Raw genomic sequence first — 13,850 nt, 5'->3', positions numbered from 1 at the left:
TTTATTAATTTTTTACCACCAATTAGGGCAAGCCTACTTAGAAACATTTCCTCCATAAGCTATGCAGAGTCCCTCATGTATGAAATTAATAACTGATAAGGTGCTCATCATAAGATCCTCTTACTGTATAAGGGCAGAATTGTAGACACAAGAACCTTTTTGAACCGACTAACAGAATGGCCTCATTTTTTTAAATCAAACACTTGTTTATGCTTAAGTCATTAGTACATGTACAATCAGTTATTTTAATGCCCTGATGAACTGACAATTGGTTTGTAATTTCCATCAATTGGAGATGAGATATATGTTGTCACAGAATGAGTGTTAGATTCCTTTGCCAATAACTTTTTGATGAATGGCCCAATGGAAATACCCCACTTATGAAAATAAAAGTTACTCAAGTAAAGAAATTTAAGAGACTTCCATTTTTGCTCCTAAATGCTGGCTATCCTTTTGGGTTGTTTGTAAAAATTTTCTACGGTTTGCTTTCATTTTCTTGATTGAGAGCTAATTATTTCTGCTATACCAAAAGCCTGATTTTGACAATGGTCTAAAAGAATATACAACATTAAGGAACAAAAATTAAAGGCTTTTAAATTTCTTTGAGATGAATTTCTGTTCCTGCATATGGCACATCCCCTTAGACCAGAGTTTTTCTACCTTTTTTTTTTTTAATAATGGCACCCTTAAGTAATTTATTTTATTTTGTGGCACCCCTACTCAAATTTTCTGCCTGTTAGATCAGATTCTGTATGTGTGTGTGATTAAAAAAAATTGTTGTATGATAGTTATTATAATAATATAACTAAAAACAAAATTAAAATTCATAACACAAATTATGTAAGTATACATAATTCAGAGACTCTTGCAGCAACTACAAGGTAGGATCTCACCTATAATATTTTCTAACCTCATTCATACTATCTGTCGCCAAACTAACCATATCTCTGATGCTTACCGTTCGCGACAACAGCGGAAATTTGTTAATTTAAGCAGAGAAGCCCACTCCTTAAGAATAAACACCCGTTCAACTAATACCGCTTCCTTCATTCTAAATTTGAGCAGCAAGCAATTAACCACCGAGCAGCTCAACATTTTGACCGCTGGAATGAAGTTCGCTGCCGTGCTGTCAAAGCCACCGATCACACAGCTTGTTATGGGAATAGAAGCAAGCATTACCAACCTCCCTGAAGAAGCTGCTAATGAAATCAGCTTCAAAACTGCCTCCATCCTCCGATGCACACGGCCCACCTGCTCCAACCTTAATCACCGACAGCGCACCACTCTTTCCTCTATAAGAAAGAACAACTCCATCACCGTGCTTCGCGCTGACAAAGGATGTCGCACTGTCATATTAGACTGGTCGGCCTACCTAGAGATAGCCCTGGTCCTCCTACAAGACTTTAACGTCTACAAACCCGTAACGGGTCCACCCATCAAAGTCTTAGGACATCTGGAGTCATACATTAATAAACTTGTCTATGCATGGTTTAAAGTTAAGAAAATTTCTACTCCGACTCGGTGGCTTCTTCATGCCTTAGGCTGCCAACTAACCCAGTTTTATGGCCTACCTAAAATCCATAAGGCAGGCGTTCCTCTCTGGCCCACAGTGTCCTGCTGCAATGCACCTACATATGAACTATCCAAATATATTGCACGACTCCTTACACCTCTTGTAGGAAATACTACCTACACTGTCACTAACAGCAGTGAGTTCATTCACCTTATTAAAGAGCTCTCAATTTCTGACGAGGTTATGGCGTCATTCGATGTAGTGTCCCTGTTTACATCAATCTCAGTCCAACAGGCCGTAAACTGCACCAAGAAGCTTCTAGAAAATGACCCAAACCTACCAAACAGAACATCACTGTCCACTGACAACATCCATACTGCCCTTAACCTGTGCTTGTCAGGCAGCGTCTTTATCTTTGAGGATTCCTTATACTAGCAGGTACATGGCACTGCCATGGGTGCCCCTATTGGAAGAACAGATATTCCTGAACCCAGCACCTATTACAACATGGTGAAGATATGTCGATGACATCTTCACCATCATCCCATGTGGCTCTGAAGCAACATTGCTAGAATATCTCAATCCCTTGTCAACGTTCATCCAGTTCACTCTAGAGTTAGAAGTAGACTGATCTCTCCCATTTTTGGATGTGCTGGTAAAACGCGTGGGCCCACATCTAGAAACTTCAGTATACCGTAAGCCAACGTGGTGCAGACAGTTCACACACACTACAGATCCGGCCATGCCCCTAGCCATCTCAACAGCACTGCCCGCACTCTATTCTAAAGGGCTTGGAGCCACTCCAGCACAGATGAAGCTAGGCACAATGAGATTTCCAGTGAGGACAGACTTGATCAATTGTGATTACCCAACCCACATATTGGACAAGTGCTTATTACAAGTGCAGGAGCTCACAGTCCACCCGAGACCGCCATCAACTCAGGACAATGTGCCTACTGCCTACATTCCTTACTATCCAGGCATGTCGGGCCAGATCTCAAAAATCCTCTGAGAATACCACATAAAATGCGTGCAGCTGCCTGGTAGAAACTTTTTCCAACGTAGACTCTGGTCACCCCTCTCTTACGTAGCGGTGTAGTATACCACAAAGATTGTGGCAGCTGCTACATAGGAGAGACCTCGATACTTCTTCAAGACCACCTCGCAGAACACGACAGATCGATTCGCCTTGCTGAGACCGACCAATCCGCAATCGCAGACCATTACTGGTCGACCCACCACGACCTCAATCCCAAGTGGGAATATGAAGTAATTGACCAGTCCCAACACTTTTGCCACTGCCTCTAGTTAGAGTCACTTAATATATTGTGTAACTCGAGAGCCATGAACCGCTGCAAAGGTACGAGACTACACCCCATCTTAGAGGCAACTGTTTTAAGTCTAGATAAGCACTGGAAGCAAAACTACGCACGTCCATGCAGCAACAATGAATACCAGTTTAATAGTTGAATGGCCTACCTCATGCACAACTCTGTGTCTGTTAAAATAATTTTTATCTCTAAATGTTTCCATTCTATTTGTTGATAAAGAGGCACATTCAGCCTTGAAAGCTCCAAAGTATTTATTTATAATTAAAGATATTTTTCTGGATATATACATTATTATTTCATATCAGTTTAAGTAACTTAAACCCAAATTATGTGGCACCACTGGAATGTTGTTGCGGAACCCTAAGGTGCCGTGGCATCCTGGTTGAAAACCACTGGAATGTGGTTTTCAAATTTACTAGTCATATGGACAAAGCTTGTCTGATTTTGACCCATAGTCTAAGGCAGCCTGATTTGGCTGCCTTAGACTATGGGTCAAAATCAGGTTTGCGACATGGAGAAACTATAAACTTGCAACTGAAATATACACATGTAACAAAGTTGCCAAAATGACTAACAGCATCACATTCCAATCTTTAAGTTAAAAAACAAAACAAAAAAAAAAAAAAATGCTGCTCATTTTAAGTTTATGAGGAACACATATGTTAGTCTGATTACACTGTACAACAAAAAAATACTTTTCATCCTCCAGAACAAAAGTTACAGATTCTAAATGAAATCGATCTGCTGATTCCAAAAATACCAGAATTGTCTCCAATGTATCTCCATTTGAAAGACACCAAAATTTTAGTAACTTAATGAACAACCAATTTCAAATATCATACAATAATACATATGCTATCTTAAAAATGAGTCTTATTCATTTTAAAATATTTAAAATTTTCTAGTTGCTAGTCTGAATTGTTGAAGCAGACAATCCAACAGTCTGCATCACAAAAATCTTTGCTATATTCATCACTGCTTTCTTATCTGATTTTGGTATTGGTATGATTGTTTGTGGGCACAAGGGCAACTGGGGCCAATATGTGCCTATTCTTTTATTATAATTTTATGTATTTAACTGGTCCAATTTTCGCATCATAGGAATTCATATATTCATATTTGCTTGAGAAAGCTAAAAAGCTCATTTAGATTTGCATTGTTTCCAATAATATGGACAAGTGATATAGGTTCTTGTAATCTTGACAGTGAATGGAAAGCACTTTTTCCTGATACGAGCATAATGCGTACAATATAAGAGTATATGTTTGACAGTAAGTGGCAATGAACAGTGCATGCATAGCGGTGGGTTATCCCCCATGAGCAGGTACATATGGGTTGGGGGTGTATGCCCTATGCGTAATCTCGCTAGTACAACCTCTTTCTGTCTGTTTTGCCTGTAGCTAGAATTCCATAATTCTGGTTTCTCTTTGATTTGGAGCAATTTGTTGTTTAATTGTGACTTCCAAGTTTCGGACCACTGCAAAATACAGATTTTTTTAATATGTTTAAATAGTCTATATATGGTACTTGGTATTTTGCTGGTGTTGTACTACTGTTCAGTTGTTTGGCTGCCTGATCTGCTCTCTCATTACCTGTGATACCAGAATGTCCTGGAATCCAGCAAAATTTCACTGAGTGATTTTTACTTCGTAGATGATTTAAACGGGATAAGATTTGTTTTATGATGGGATGCGATATTGAAGACTTATTATGGATTCCATGCACCGATTGCATGCACTCATGGAATCGGTGTATATTACACTGCTAGCATTGTAGAAAGTGTTAATATCCTCTAAGGCTAATTTTATTTCGTATAGTTTTGCAGTATAACTGCTACATTCAACCGGTAGTGATATGGAAACTGTAAAGGAAGTAAAGACTGCTGTGGCACCAATGGTAGAATGTTTTTGAACCATCTGTATATATTAGATGATTTTGGTGGATCTGGTACCAGCAGATTTTCATTATATGAAAGAGGTCTTATTGCAGAGGATGTGTTAGAATATTTGATAGTTTGCATGCTTATTCTGGACATTCTTCATATTTTTGACTTGCAGAAAGAATAGTTGGGAATGTGATTGCACAGTTCTTGCTACATCATAGGAAGCAAAGGTATATTTTTAATTTTCCCAGTTAGCCACACCCTCAGATTTGTGGTCAGGTAACACATCACATATCTGGAGCCCAAGTTTTTGTCCTGATCACTAATCTTGCAACCAAAGTACAAAAAATATGCATATTTAGCAATATTGTAGATTTTTTTCCCCAGAGATTTTTGTTGTAAACCATCCATACACATAGTAGAAATTGTCAGGGTGATTCAGACACTTCCTTTGCTTGTGATTAAACATTTTAGCAATACAATGCTAAGCAAAACAAACAAAATATATAATAGATAAGCATATAAAGTTTACAAGTATTCATGCTACTACTATTATTGCATGACTGGAAAAGAGAGGTAGGAAGCAAGATTGAACATGTTAATCCTTCCCAAAATTAGTGCCATCTATGAGCACATACAAACATTATTTGCAACGTAATACAACAGTTCAGTGTTGTATTCCCTAAATTATTAAGATACTCGTATTATGGGTAAACATAAAAATCTGTATATTGAGACACTGTGATGTGACTTGAAATTTTAAAAAATATTTTTGAAATCTACACAAAAACTGACTGCAATCATCTGATATAATTAGTGAAGGTAAAAATTATATTGGTCTGTGTAATCAAAGAATTGTCCAATCACAGTACGAGTTTAAGTGATAATGGAAAATGCACTACTTCAGTAAGCTTTGCACCTTCACAGCGATGGGACTGTTAATAACCTTGAGTATAATCCCCATGTGCAAGTCCTGAAATACAGCACCTAGTATACTGGAGGTGATCACTCAGGTGCAAGCCAACAGGGGGTTGATGTGTGACATCCACACCACACAGAGGAATGTTGCTCCTGTGTTAGCAGGCAATACCAGGTGGTAGATGATTCTCAACAACTGGTGCAATACCACCACTTGCTTACTAGTGGCTTGAAGTGGTGAAAACCATGTTTAGTTTACAGAGCAAAGCTCTGGCAACTTCCCATCTCTTCCATCGTGCAGTATGATTGATGTCTTTTGAGGTTAAGGGCATGATAGCAAGAGACAATCTTCCTTACATTTCAAGGATACAGCTCTAAAACAGTGTTCATAGGCTGGTCGTTAAATAGTCCACCAGACAATCTATAGGTAACTCTCTAAGAGCATCTGGCTCAGCTAGTGTATAACCTCGCAGCCTATACTCTGCCAGATAGTGAGTGGAGGTGGTCTGAGAGCTGCATATATGGGGGCATTGTCGAGGCCATGTTACATCAAGCAGCTGGGTATATTCTTGCTGTGTCTATACCACATCCAAAAATTTCAATACTTCATACAACATGTCCTCCTCACCTTTTCTTATAACTAAATACATCATATGTATCACAGAACAAACTTATCTGTGAAAGATCTAAACCTCCAAACACTTCCGCATTCATTTCACAAATATACGTGAGCTCAGTTCCAATCTCAATGATGTCCATTTCCACTTAAAATCTGCCTGCCATGTCCAGTGCACTTTTTCTAACAGAATTCCAATTATCAGTTAATTCAACCACTGCTCATCTCAGTTGTCTTATTTATTCATTGTGTGATTCATTTTGCTTCAAAGGTAGTACTTGTTCATATGTCAGCACTTACATTCCTTGTCAGAGACAGCAATTTGGAATCTCCTCTTTTCAATTTTCTCTGGCTTAAAATCTCTCTACTACATTCTATTAAATTCATCTGTTGCCTCTATTGTTCTTCCAACTCCACTAATCACTTGCAACTCTCTGACTCTTTCTTTGAAACTTGATTTTCTCCAGTACAACTTTCCTTATAGTGAGGTCATATTACTTGATAATTTTAATGTTCACAACTCCAGCTGGCTTCCATTTACTAGTCATATGGACAAAGCTTGTCAAGATGCTGAGGCTTTTGCAGTTACTAATGATTTCACATAGATTGTTCATTTACCTACCAGAATACCAGATAAGGCTAACTACACAGCCAACGCTCTTAATCTCTTTCTTACAAACAACCTTCCAACCTCAGATCAGAACTTGGAGGTGGTTGCTTCTCCAATGGTGCCTTTCTCTTATGGCCATTCTCAACCTCATGTTGTTTGGCATTACAAGAATGCAAAATGAAATGATCTGTGAGATTCTTATTCTTCTTTTCTTTGACTGGATCACTGTTTTAAATCTTCTGATGTCAATGTTTGCTCAGATCATGTCACTGAAATTATTATTGTAGGGATGAAATCCTTTATTCCATACCTCATCTTAAAATCTCATTCTTTATCTAAACCTTGGTTTTCTAATAAATGAATTAAGGCTGTTAAACACAAGAATGCTACATATTGCAACTGACTTACATCCAAATACCCACATTCATTTTTTGCCAACACCATAGCTTGAATGTCCAAATGGTAGTAGAGCATTCAGATTTCTTGCCAAAACTATTGGCCACAACAACTTTTACTCATCTCTACTCTCACCTCCATTAAAACCTGATGGTTCTACTGCCACCTCAGCTAAAGATAAAGTTTACTTGTTAGCATCCTACTTTTCTTCTAACTCTTGCATTGATGATTTTGGTTAAACCTCTTCATACCATTCCCAGTACACTCCATTCAATGCTGCCTGTGATCTTCTGTCAAAAGGATGTCAGAAGAACTTTGAACAGTCTTTGAACAGTCTTGATGCCAAAAAAAGGTGCCAGGCCCTGATAGTATTTCCCCACTTGTTCTCAAAAGCTGTGTTTCTGAGCTTCCTCCTGTTCTGGGCTGCCTTTTTTTACACTTTCTTGTTCCACTGGTGTTTTTCCCTCTGCTTGGAAATTTGCTCCTATCTAGCCGGTTCCTACAAAAGGTGACAAATTCCTTATATCCAATTATTGTTCACTTTGATGACACTCAGACGTCTAGACAAGATCACATATCTCTATTAGGGATTACCTTGACTTCTAATCTCTCTTGGCATAAGTGTATCACAAATATTGCTCCCTGTGCAGCTAAAAAATTGGATTTTCTCTTTTGCTCAGCATTACTTTTCTTCTAAACAGCTGCGCTCGCATTTTACAAATCTCAATTCTTCCTTACCATGGGATATTGTTCCCACATCTGGAGCGGGGCCCCCATAACCTCCCTCAGGCTCCTAGACTCCATTCAAAAGAGGGCAGTTAGGTTAATGACCCATTTCTTACAAAGTCTCTTCACTCTGTCTCATAGACATTCTTTTTCTGCTGCATGCCATTTCTATAGATACTTCCATGGATACTGTTCTTCTGAATTGCCTTCTGTAATTCCCCCTTTGTCTCTTTCAAAACAGTCTGAACGTGTGCTGCAACCAGTCAGCATCCATTTATTTCCAACTTCAAACTCACAGAACCAACTTTTCTTAAGCATACCCTAAACTAATATATACAATAGTGTGACGTTTCGGGAATCTTGCTGATACCCATCATCAGACCGTGCTGTTTGGGAATAGAGATAAAAAAAAAGGTGAAGGTTACTAATTAGATTTACATTGAGCAGTTCTAAATTACAATCATAATTTTTAAGCAAAGGATCAGTTATAAGATGAATTAACAACTGGTCATTTCTAATTTTCAATAATAATGGCAGTGAGTAGATAAATAATTCTAAGGTATAATAACAAATTGAGCATCTCTAAGATTACAGTTACAACATAAAGGAGCAATTCTATGTTTTTTTTTTTTTTTATGTGAACCCCAAACACGAGAGGTGTTAGAACCTATAGTACTTAGTACCGTGCTTGGATTGGAGGAGGAGAAGACGAAAGAAGATATTTGTTGACATTGGACTTGAACTTCTGTAGATTGTAATATTCAGGAAATACGTATGAAGGAAGGTTGTTCCAGAAAACGGCAGTTGAATGAATAAACGAGGAAGATGAAAAGTTGGTTCTGTGGGTTTGAAGTTGGACAGTAAATGGATGTTGGCTGGTGGCGGCACATGTTCGGACTGTTTTGAAAGAGAGAGAGCGGGAATTATAGAAGCCAATTCAGAAGAACAGTGCCCATGGAAGTATCTGTAGAAGAGGCATGCAGCAGAAACAGTACGTCTATGAGAAAGTGAATGGAGAAACTCTGTTAGAGATGAATCATTAATTAACCTAACTGCCCTCTTCTGAATGGAATCTAGAAGCCTGAGAGAGGTTTTGGGGGCACCACCCCAGATGTGGGAACAATATTCCATGGCAGGGCAGATTTGCAATTTATACAGAGTGAGCAGCTGTTTGGAAGAAAAGTAACGCCGAGAGCGAAAGAGAAAACCAAGTTTTTTAGATGCAGAGGAAGCAATATTTGTAATGTGCTTGTGCCAACAGAGATTAGAAGTCAGGGTAATCCCCAAAAGAGATATATCATTTTGCCTAGAAATCACAGTGTCACTAAAGATAAGCATAGGAGCAGAAGAATCCTTTTTGCGAGATATAAGACAAGACTGAGTTTTAGAAGGGTTGAAATCAACTAAACTGTCTTTGCCCCACTGGAGAATTACCTGAAGATCGGCATATAAGGAATTGGTAGCAGATTTTCGAGAAGTTGAAGCTGAATGGGCAGGACAAGGTTTCTCAAAATGGAAAGTGGAATGCAATGTGCTATCATCAGCAAAACTATGGATAGGATTTCCAGTCAATGGAAGAAGGTCATTAACATACAAGATGAAAAGAGTGGGGGAAAGATCTGAACCTTGGGGGACACCGGCATTAGTGGAGAAGTTAGAAGACAGAGAGCCATCTACCATTACCCTCAGTGAGTGATCAGAGAGAAAACTGGATAACCAATTACTAAAAACAGTTGGCATACCATAAGATGGAAGCTTGTTTAGAAGACCTTTATGCCAAACATGATCAAAAGCCTTTGAGATGTCAAGAGCAACTACTTGTGTTTCACCGAACCTTTCCATTGAATTAGTCCATAAATGGGTAACATAAGCCAGAATATCACCAGTGGATTGACATTTACAGAATCCATACTGGGGATCGTTGATCAGACAGAAGGTTTCTAGGTAGTTTAAGAGTTGGCAGTTAATTGATTTCTCCATTACTTTAGAAAGAGTAGATGTAATTGTAATGGGACAATAATTGGATGGGAGGGATTTGTCACCCTTTTTAGGGACTGGCTGGATATGAGCAAATTTCCAAGCAGAAGGAAAAACACCTTTGGAATAAGACAGTGAAAAAAGGCGGCAAAGAATAGGAGTAAGTTCAAGAGCACAGGTATTGAGAACAAGTGGAGAAATACCATCAGGACCTGGAGCTTTCTTAGCATCAAGATTCATCAAAATCCTTCTCATATCCTTTTGACCGAAGACCACAGGAGGCATTGAATGGAGCGTGTTGGGAATAGTGAGAGGTGTTTTACCAAGATCATCAATACATGAGCTGGAAGAAAAATGGGATGCTAGCAGGTCAGCTTTATCCTTGACTGAAGTGACAATAGAACCATCTGGTTTGAACAGAGGTGGGAGCAGAGATGGGCAAAAGTTGCGACCAATAGCTTTGGCAAGAGACCAGAATGCTCGGCTACCATTAGGGCAAGAAGCAAGTTTTCTACTCTTAGCCTGTTCAAACTTTAGTTTGGACTGATTAATAACTGCTTTACAATTGTTGCGAGCTTTGGTGTAGGCAGAAAATGAAACTGAAGAATTAGAAACAAGCCAATTACGATATGCAACATTCTTCTCTTGAACAGCCTTAGCACATTTATTGGAAAACCAAGGTTTAGATAAAGGACGAGATTTTAAAGTGGAGTGTTGGATAAAGGATTCCATTCGTGCAAGAATAATTTCGCTGACACGATCTGAGCAAACGTTGACATCAGAAGTTTTGAAACAGTAATCTGACCAAGGAAAAGAAGAAAAGAAGTCTTGCAGGTCATCCCATTTTGCATTCTTGTAATGCCAAACAACACGAGGTTGGGAATAGCCATGAGATAAAGGTTCCATTGGAGAAGAGCCAATCACCAAGTTGTGGTCTGAAGTGCCTAAAGGACCTCTCACTTCGACCGTGTACTTAGAAGGGTTGTTTGTGAGAAAAAGATCAAGTGCATTGGCTGTATGAATAGGATTGTCCGGTATTCTTGTAGGTAAATGAACAATCTGTGCAAGGGCATTAGTAATTGCAAAAGCCTCAGCATCTCGACCTGCTGGGTCGGTGTGACTAGAAAACAGAAGCCAGCTGGAGTTGTGAACATTAAATTCACCCACTGTTAGGAAAGGTGGACTGGAGAAAGTCAAGTTACAAAGAGAGGAAGTCAAAGAGCTTCAAGTGATTAGTGGAGTTGGGAAAACGGTAGAGACAACAGATGAATTTGACACAATGAGGTAGAGAGATTTTAAGCCAGAGAAGATCAAAGAGAGGAGATTCCAAATTGCCAAGTCTCTGACAGGGAATATCACAACGGACATATGCACAAGTACTACCTTTGAGGCAAAAGTAATCATACAGCACATAATTTGGGCATCTGAGATGAGCAGTAGTTGAATCAACCGATAACTGAGATTCTGTCAGAAAAAGTACATGGGGTTTGGCAGACTGCAAGTGGAAATGGACATCGTTGAGATTAGAATTGAGACCACGTATATTTGTGAAATGAATTAGGAAGTGCTTGGGAGGTTTAGATCTTTTCGCAGATAAGCTTGCTCTATTAGTTTGACAATTTATGGTGTATTCAATAGTAAGAAAAGTGGGTGGGACATGCTGTATGAAGTAATGAAATTTTTGGATATGGCATACACACGGTAAGAATATACCCAGATCCTTGACATAACGTGGCCTCGACAATGCTCCCCGCATACACACTACTCGGACTCCCTCCAGTCACCATCTGGCAGAGTAGAGGTAGCAAGATTATACACTAACTGATCCAGAAGCCTCCTAGAGAGTTACTAATAGGTTTGGTCCGGTGTACTAACTAGCGGCCGGCCTGCGAAAACCGTTTTAGAGCTGTACCCTCGAAATGTAAGGAATATTGGATCTCGCCACGACGTTCATCATAACCTGAAAAGTTATCAATCATACTGCATGGTGGAAGAGATATGGAAGGGTTGACTGGAACTTAGCTCTAGAGACTAAACATGGGTTCCACCACTTCAAGCCTCCAATAAGCAAAGTGGTGGTATTTCACCGGTTGATGAGAGTCATCTACCACCTAGTACTGCCTGGTAACATAGAGGGGCGGCGTTCCTCCATGTAGTGTGGGCGCCACAGCCCGACCCCTGCTTACGTTGGTTCACACCTGTGTGGTCACCCACCATGTACTTGTGCATGGAGGTTATACCCAGGATTACTAACAGTCCCACCATTGTGAAGGTGCAAGCAGAGGATTTGGCTGTCACTGACCGTCCGGACTTTGCCGAAATTGGGTCCACTTGACTTGAGTGTCACCTGAATATCAGTTCCATCAGCGTTTTAGACTCCCAGTAGCAAAGTACAGCTTGTCTGGCATATCTGAGAGAATGTCTGTGACAACCTCAAGGACCAAATATGTTACTATTACACAATTATATGAGCAGAACTTGGTTGCACTGAGCAATTTTTTATGTTACTTTACTTTTAGCCTATTTTATAAGATGAATTAAGACAAACAAAACAAATCTTACCTGCTGACCACCCTCAAAACCTGAAGAGAAAGGGGAAAGGGGATGATCAGTCAGCAGTGCCTTTTATAGGCCATGGATTCTTATAATTAGCCAATAGGAATAGTGTTAGCTTATACTAGATCCAGGGAGCTTGAAAGCTGACGTTTGACCTCCTGCTCTGGTTCCAGGTTGCTGTTGACCTTTGATCATCCGTTATGGTGTGCGGGCTGGTTCTGGGGGTCTGTATGTGATCTGCACCTCTGAATGCCTTGTTTCTTTTTCTTTCCTGGGTCCTTATTTCTTCACTTATTTTCTCATTGAAGAGATGAAAATAATGTGGGTTGAACTCAACCTTCTGTTTTCTATTGATCATTGAAGATCCAAATAATTTGATAAGAAATGCTTCTTTGAATTTTCTTCTGTTGTACTGACTATCTGTGGAAATAATACTTGTGTTATGGAAGTTCCAGGTGTCCCCACATTGGAAGGCGTGAGAGCTGTATCAGACTGATTGATTCTGCCATACTCTACATCTTTTTTGTGCTCTTTTATTCTGCATTGTAGGAGTCTATAGGATTCCCCTATATATACATACACACACACCCACAATCTATCTTATAGATTGGACCTCTGGGATTGTCAGGGTTGTTGTTTTATGATCTATTTTATGGAGGCTGAACTTTTGTAAAAGGTGAATATACCAAATTTCTTGGCTTCTTTTGCTATTCTGGTGCTAATTGATGGTATGTATGGTATACATATGGAGGTTCTTCTTCTGTCAATGTTAGGTTGGGGTTGTGTGATGGACTTGGAGGTGTCTATGATGGCTTTTTTGATGATAATGTGCATTGGATATCCATTCTTTATGGCAAGCCTAGTTATTGTTCATTTTGTATGTTATCTTTTTTGCAAATTCTGTAAGCTCTTCTGATATTAGAACATCTATTTTAGTGGAGAAAGGATGAGAGGATTTATAGTTTAGTATGATGCTGGTATCTGTGGGTTTTCTGAAAACTTCCATATGTAGTTCTTTGGGTTTTCTTGAAAAAAGTATGTCTAGGAAAGGAAGTTGGCCGTTGTCCTCTATTTTCATTTTGAAATTGATATTTTGGTGGTGATTGTTGAGAACTTCAAAGAATTTTTGTAACTTATCTGTAACATGATTCCAGATGGCTATGATGTCATCTACGTATCTACACCAGAATTTAGGTTCTATCTGTTGGTTTTCCAAGGAATTTTCTTCAAATTTAGACATAAAAATTTCTGCCAGGAGAAGAGATAGGGTGTTTCCCATGCTGAGACCAGAAATCTGCATGTAGAATTTTCCATTGAAGGTGAAG

General features: G+C 39.2%; 1 protein-coding gene across 1 annotated transcript in view; it reads right to left on the bottom strand.

Annotated features, from left to right (window-relative positions):
• Positions 1-13,850, bottom strand: part of LOC150090037 (snake venom 5'-nucleotidase-like) — a 143,154-nt gene that overhangs the window by 50,131 nt on the left and 79,173 nt on the right. The window lies entirely within an intron of this gene.

The sequence above is a fragment of the Mastigoproctus giganteus genome, chromosome 2 (genome assembly GCF_048544385.1).
Source record: "Mastigoproctus giganteus isolate SK-2022 chromosome 2, ASM4854438v1, whole genome shotgun sequence".
NCBI lineage: Eukaryota > Metazoa > Arthropoda > Arachnida > Uropygi > Thelyphonidae > Mastigoproctus > Mastigoproctus giganteus.
The sequence above is the reverse complement of the archived record's forward strand: the minus strand, read 5'-3'. Positions and strand labels throughout refer to the sequence as shown.